Below are 7,768 nucleotides of genomic sequence, written 5' to 3'. Positions count from 1 at the left end.
AGATAGAGGAGTTGACAAAAAGCTGCGCTGGGTGCCAAAAAGTGCAAAATGCACCTCCGATCGCACCGCTACACCCATGGGAATGGCCTACAGCCCCATGGCAATACGTACATATTGACTTTGCTGGTCCATTCATGGACTCCATGTTCCTAATTGCGGTGGATGCACATTCCAAATGGCCAGAAGTGATCAAGATGAATACCACTACTTCAGAAAAGACAATTGCGGTGTTAAGAACAATATTCGCAAGGAACGGATTGCCAGAACAGATATGTTCGGACAACGGACCACAGTTCGTGTCGGAAGAATTCCAAAAATTCTTAAAGAAGAATGGGGTGAAACATTATACCTCTGCCCCATATCATCCGGCGACAAACGGGTTGGCCGAGAGATTTGTCCAAACATTCAAAAAGGCAATAAAGGCCATGAACGATGATCAGATTCCGTTACAACACAAGGTGGACAATTTCCTAATGGCATATCGAAACGCCGCTCATGCAGTTGATGTAAGCCCCCAAAGTGTGGACTGAGTGATATACACAGTCGACAACACTGGCTTGTTGTAAGAAAGACGGACCCAATAATTGAAGTAAAAACGGTTTATTCAGGCCTGGGGAGCTATGGCTCTTGCGTCCCAACACAAGGCTCCAACTCCACCGAATCTCTTGAGGTTCACACAGTTATACAAAACTTAAGGCCCTGCCCTAAAGGCGGGGATAAGCTTATTAACATATACAGAATTATAGTTAAATTGTAATTATAAAACCATGACATTCCATTCTTCCAGTCGCTTACAAATCTCACATTTCGTTATCAGTTGGTCTTGTTACTTTCTCATGACCCGGGCCTCAATTTTATTACTTTACGATCGTCCATTTGCTGTTGTCAGATGGCTTGGTCTTTCTAAGTATTTCTCTAAGATAGTAGATCTTTCCAAAGCGGGCAATCCGCAGACTTTCTGTCTCTCTCTCTTGAATTATTTCTACAGAGCAAAAACACTTTAGTTAGTTAAAAGAATAGAACCCTATTGAGCTTCACACTTAACAAACCCTTAAGTGCAAAGGTGTCGACTCGCGTGGCCGAACCCATATATCTCTCCCTCTTTCTAAGGGGTTGTTTTGACAGTTTTAATCTCTCCGCAGTTAACCCGTAGTCCTGTTTAAACCTTATCTGGGTTTATACAATTTTTACAGACTTCTATTGTTCAACTCAGAGCACAAATTAACCTATTCCCTCCATTTTATATATTGGTGTTATAGATGAATCCTGGTTTGTTTTACCTTATTAAATCCAATTTTTAATATCTTACTTCAGTCCCCCCTTTTGACCTTTGGACAATTGCTCCAAACAGGTCAACGTGTATTTCCACTTCCTGGTGTCTGCCAGAGCGTGCACTCCCTGGCCTTCTACCAGTTTAGGTTATACATGTATATATATATATCTTATCAATTTGGAGGCCGACTTCCCCCTCTGTGGTATGGTGGTCTTTCCTTTACGGTGGGCTTTCCTTTAGGGTGGGCTTTCCTTTATGCACTCCGTCCGGTGTAACCATTCCCGGGGCCCCTTAGACCCTACACTAATGGTTGAGGCTTTCCTGCTCAAGCCTGTCCCTCATTCCCACGTGGGGTGTGTGACGTGCCAATTCGAGACTGTCATCACACACCAGTCCTCATTCACCACCCTCCTTCTGCCACCCTCCTTCTGCCACCTCCATCTTACGGTTGGCCGGCCCGGTCTTTAATTACCATGCCCAATTAATCCCACATAATTTCAGTCGCTTCCCATCGCGTCTTACACCATTTGCCTTGGAGAGGCAGGGGAGTTGTCCATTCTTAACATCGCTACCTGCCCCTCCTCAGGCTCTACTTCCTTCACCGCACCAATTTCGGCCTTACTCATTCTGGCACAAAGGCACTGGAGAAATAAAAATACACAATATATCAGAATAACAATCAAGAGGAATATCATTATGCCTTGTACCACCGAGGCGCCCAAAGTCCCCGACCATCCTGATCCCCAATTGTCAAAATATGAGGAAGTGGGTGAGTTTCCTCTAATGTTGCACTAATGTCTTTCTGTTGTTTCTTTAAGCCTTCTTCTATTTTATGATAGTACTTAAAATTTCCTTTGTTTCCTGCCGTAACTTCTGCCAAGCTTCCTCTAACTTAGGAATTGTCTTGGGCTCTGGTATGACATAAGTTTCAACCCTTTTTAGTAAGTCTCATATTATCAAATGACCAGGTTTTCCTATCTGTATAAGTATCTTTCGACCAATACAACGGTTTGGTTGGGGAATGGTATAAGCCATATCTTGATATTCATATTTCTGTTCAATTGTGGTGACACAACAGGTCCCATTGTTCCTTGATGCTACCCGGGTCCAGTGTATCCCCTTGGGTGAACCTCGAGGGTGCAATTGGTATTTTTCGTAAATCCGTACTCGGATGTGTCTCCCTCGGTGGGGGGGTGTGTGCACACCCATGTCCTTCCCTTGTGGTGGCACCCGTCCACTACCACCCCCCTTTAGGTTTCATTCTTCTGTTTATTATCTTCATCCCTTTCCCAAAGTGTCTTGGTAGGGACATCATGATATTTAACCCACTTTCCCTTTGTACTTCTCCTATATTAATCACGTCGTATCGGGGTTGTCCCCCTTCTGGGAATTGTGGGATGGCCAGTACAAAGCCAATCATCTTAGTCCATGGGGTCAGACAATCACCTGCCCGGTGTACTTGTCCCATTTTACATTCCTTACATAGGCTTTTATTTGTGTCAATCCAAGGTTCCAGATCCTTATTAGTAATCCAATCAGGGATCTGTTCATTATTTATTTGCCTCATGTTATGCTGAGCATTCAACAATAGCCATGAGCCCTACGTGGCACATATTAGTTCCTTATCGGTTTGGCGAGAAGCATTATTAAGTCTATCAATAATTGTATTGATTGTTTCTGCATGGGGGGCTACTATCTCTTCCACCCCCGACAATTGCATTATTGTTTGGTTTCCCTGCCAGTGTCAATTGCTGGCTATTTCCAGTAGCTTGTTTTAGTAACTTCTCTATTTTTTGCTTGTAATTCTTCTACTCCTTCATTTACTCCTTCTATGTCCAAGCTATTAACTGTTGCTAACCCGGCCGCATACCCTGCTCCGGTCGTTTCCAATACTCCCCGTTTCTTACATCTTTGTAAGATAGATTTTTCCTGTGGATCCTCTAATTGTTTTACCCACAGGGAGTTCCAAGTTTGTTTTGTATCTCAAAAGTACTCATATTAATGGCAAGCTTAGTAATTCTATGTGCTACACTAGAATACACCTCATCCTGTGTTCTCCTTATTACTAATCCCCCTTGATAATGGCAATACTTATATTTATCCCTAGAATCAAGGCGAGGACGCTCCATCTCATTCCGGACGTCCAATGTTCCTGTAATTACAAAAAGGGGGCTGGTCGTCACCAGCCAGTTAGAATTATTCTGCTCTTATCCATTTTATCAGTTCAAAATGCTGTACATCTGGTTCATTTCTTGTTCTGTGGCTCTGTCCCCAGACATACCTGAAGATGCAAACTATGGCATATAATATCATCATACACAGCCTATTATCATCATACACAGCCCTATCATTGATATATGTAGTAACTCCCCTTCCCATTCTTTATATCTTCTAGTATACTCCTCACTCTGTCAAAAAGGGCACCATCTCTGGTTTACTCATTGTCTTTCTTATATATTTTTAACTGGGTCCAGTGTTTCCACCTTCCTTTACCCGTTCCAGACCCATCTACATGAGCACGTGTCATTATTCATTAATACTTCATAAGGTCCTGACCATCTGGGTGCTAGCCCTGGTTTGGCTGGTATTATTTCTGCTATCACTTTGCTGTCTATTGCAAAGACCTCCTTCTGGTCGTCCCGTGTATCCTGTTCTCGATCCCGTATAATCTGTTGGTCTTTGGCCTCATGTCTCTAACTATCTGTCCAGATTTATCTTTGGGTAACAGGACAGCTTCCCAAGCAGTCTCCTGGCCGTTTGAGACGGTGCTGCAATTAGTTTATAAGATAACTTCCATTTATCAAATCCTAATTTTCCTTCTATCACTGTGGGGAAATATCAGCTTAACATTAAGAAACTTAAATTTAATAATGTCCAATATCTTTAAATTCTATTCAGTAATACTGAAGTTGTTACTTGGTGAACTCAAACAGCTGTCAGTGGAAAGGGTTAACTCCTTCGCAGGCTTTTGAAGGTGGAGTTAAACATTATTGCGTCACTTCACGCAACCCAAAAAACATCCCTGACTGAAAGACAGTTGTGGTTTCACACTTTGATTCAACATGAACATTTGGGCTTCATTGGTCAGATTCCCTCTCTCAGTTGATCGTTTAGCTGCCCATCCTCTTGTGTGCTTTAATTTATTATTACGGACTCTTTGGGTAGGAGAGAGGTTCCTACTAATTCTTTGATTATATTCTTGTCTCTTACGGGTCTTCTCCTGGTGTCATATATCCCTGCCTACTCCCGCTATCATGTAATCAGACACCACCCCAAAGGCATTCCGACTATCTATATAGGTTTACACATTTTCCTTTGGCTACCCCCCTTTGATCAAATCCTGTATAGGCTGGGCCATTTCTACTTTGTTTCCCGGGCCTGCCTGTTTGTTTGACTTATAATCTGGGGGCCAGTACACTTCATTCGCTTTAGGGTCGACTAAAGCTCCTACTTCTCGCAGTATATCTATCCCTAGGATTGTTCCTTCGGTGCTCTCGCATACCCACAACTGTGTAGGTATTATTATTATAGCCAATTTCTAGTAAGACTGTTTCGCTCTTATAAGCCCTGATTCTTCGTCCACCGATTCCTGCTATACTAACTGAAAGTTTCGTTCGGGGCAAGGGTAAGTCTGTCAATGAGATTGTGGCTCCTGTGTCTATTAACATTTTTTCACTGTCGGCCCCCTACCAATACATCAACAAACATCCTCGGATCCGCCTCCCCTCTCTGGCGCGGTCCCTTCCTGCTGCCATCCCTAGAAGCTTGCGAGCAATCAAAGCACGCAGCCAGTCCTAATGCCCCTCCCATCTGTTTTTGGGCATTTGTCTCTTCCCTTGTGTCACTATGTATCCTAGGTAGACTACTTCATCCTTCCCTACCTATACCTTTCTAAGGTTTAACTCTAGTCCCGCCTTCTATAAGGCTTCCAGTACCATAGTCAATTAAATATTGTAAAGGGACCTGCCGCTATCAGATATTCTTGCGGAGTGGAGTTATCTTATTCAATTCGGACTACACCAATTTACATCAACCAGAATTTCACTGTGGCCACAATGAAAGTCTGGTTTTAATAGGTTAATTTACCTCATAACTTCAAGGTTAGATCTTAGACTGAAACTTAATCTTTCATTAAACAAACTTTTTGTTGCTCTTCTCAGTTTTTACACTCCAGCTTAACTTAAATTGTAATAGGTTTTTTTCATTCTGAGGGCACAATCTTATTTGCACATTCTTAAACTTCCTAAAATCCCCGACAAGACAAAGGGGTTAAATGCTTTTACTTTAACACAGAGAAGTGGGTGGAGCTACAACACACAGCAGACATTTCTTTTTCTTAACGGACAGATTTTCAGACAAAGGAATATTGAATCCTCTTAAACATTCCTAATCAGGAAAACATCCACACTCACACATTTTTATACAAATTGTAATTTCAGCATATGTCTAAGGTTCCTTTCACTCAGCAAATCTCGTGTTTTACTTGTCTTGGTACAGATGCTAATAACTTCCATGTTGGTAAAGCTTTAAGTTTATCTTTTCCTTCCTTTTTAAATCTGACTCAACAGCTTTCCCTAGTTTCCAAATCCCTCTTTGTTTTTTGTTTTTTTTTTTGCTGGGGTTTCAAATTGGTTCGCCTGCAAATTAGATCTTTTTCCTTCTTTATCTCTCCCTTCTGTTTCAATTCCTTACATTATCTGTTGCCTCTTTATCTTTAGCTCCTCCCCACCAAGCCTTTGGCTCTCTGCACTGTTTCTTTTTATTTTCCAGGAGTCGGGTTATAGAATCCAGGTCCCTTGAGGATTCTTCTTCCACCCTCTTAGTCATAACTAACTGCTATGTTTCACGCATAATTCACGATGTTGAGGAATTAGGTTTGTACGCTACGTTGTTCGCCCCATAGCGTCACCTTCATTAGTTTCTTGCTTTCTATTAGTCACTTCGTTTCGTTAGACACACACCAACCCTTTAGTCCCGAGGTTTTGGTACTGTGGGGTCTGTAGCTCCCGGCGTCCTACTTGATCCTGGCCGTTACGTGGGACTACTGTCCTCTTAATTCAGGCTCAGGCTAGGTGCTGGGGACAGACCTCACCCTTGTCCGTTCTAACCTCTTTATGACCGTAGGGTTTTATCTCATTCACTCACCACGGTGCACCCATTCATTCAATTGTTGAGATTTCGCCGTCTCACGGATAAAGAGGATTTCCCGCCTCCCCGGGGTAGGGGTCTTTCCGCCCCTGTCGGTTCGCCTACACACGGCTAAATGAGGACTTCTCTGCCTCCCAGGGTTTTCCGCCCCGTCGGTTCGCCTACCTACGGCTAAATGAGGACTTCTCTGCCTCCCAGGGTTTTCCGCCCCGTCGGTTCGCCTACCTACGGCTAAATGAGGACTTCTCTGCCTCCCAGGGTTTTCCGCCCCGTCGGTTCGCCTACCTACGGCTAAATGAGGACTTCTCTGCCTCCCAGGGTTTTCCGCCCCGTCGGTTCGCCTACCTACGGCTAAATGAGGACTTCTCTGCCTCCCAGGGTTTTCCGCCCCGTCGGTTCGCCGCTATACGGCTTAGGGAACACCTTATCCCTATCTTTTTAACCGCCTTCAATTAAGGGTGTCTTTCTTTTTATAGTTCTTTTATACGTCGATTCTGACTCACCGTCTCGCCAGCGATTAACCCCTAATTTTACAGGTGGTAATTAAAACATACTCACCCGTCTTAGGTTAACGCTGTCCGAGAGTCTGGTTCAGAACGCGAATCCCATCCTCGTCGCCAATTGATGTAAGCCCCCAAAGTGTGGACTGAGTGATATACACAGTCGACAACACTGGCTTGTTGTAAGAAAGACGGACCCAATAATTGAAGTAAAAACGGTTTATTCAGGCCTGGGGAGCTATGGCTCTTGCGTCCCAACACAAGGCTCCAACTCCACCGAATCTCTTGAGGTTCACACAGTTATACAAAACTTAAGGCCCTGCCCTAAAGGCGGGGATAAGCTTATTAACATATACAGAATTATAGTTAAATTGTAATTATAAAACCATGACATTCCATTCTTCCAGTCGCTTACAAATCTCACATTTCGTTATCAGTTGGTCTTGTTACTTTCTCATGACCCGGGCCTCAATTTTATTACTTTACGATCGTCCATTTGCTGTTGTCAGATGGCTTGGTCTTTCTAAGTATTTCTCTAAGATAGTAGATCTTTCCAAAGCGGGCAATCCGCAGACTTTCTGTCTCTCTCTCTTGAATTATTTCTACAGAGCAAAAACACTTTAGTTAGTTAAAAGAATAGAACCCTATTGAGCTTCACACTTAACAAACCCTTAAGTGCAAAGGTGTCGACTCGCGTGGCCGAACCCATATATCTCTCCCTCTTTCTAAGGGGTTGTTTTGACAGTTTTAATCTCTCCGCAGTTAACCCGTAGTCCTGTTTAAACCTTATCTGGGTTTATACAATTTTTACAGACTTCTATTGTTCAACTCAGAGCACAAATTAACC

General features: G+C 43.2%; 1 long non-coding RNA gene across 1 annotated transcript; it reads right to left on the bottom strand.

Annotated features, from left to right (window-relative positions):
- Positions 1–584: 584 nt before the first annotated feature.
- LOC147117771 (uncharacterized) lies at positions 585–6,299 on the bottom strand. The gene is made up of 2 exons (XR_015078529.1): positions 1,796–6,299; positions 585–982 (listed from the first exon to the last, which is right to left on the bottom strand). It is a non-coding gene; the product is annotated as an uncharacterized LOC147117771 (long non-coding RNA).
- Between the last annotated feature and the right edge of the window lie 1,469 nt (positions 6,300–7,768).

This window comes from Somniosus microcephalus, chromosome 5 (genome assembly GCF_052327205.1).
Source record: "Somniosus microcephalus isolate GS21.2 chromosome 5, FLI_Smic_1.0, whole genome shotgun sequence".
Classification (NCBI taxonomy): Eukaryota; Metazoa; Chordata; class Chondrichthyes; order Squaliformes; family Somniosidae; genus Somniosus; species Somniosus microcephalus.
This window is presented reverse-complemented; position numbering and strand designations above follow the sequence as displayed.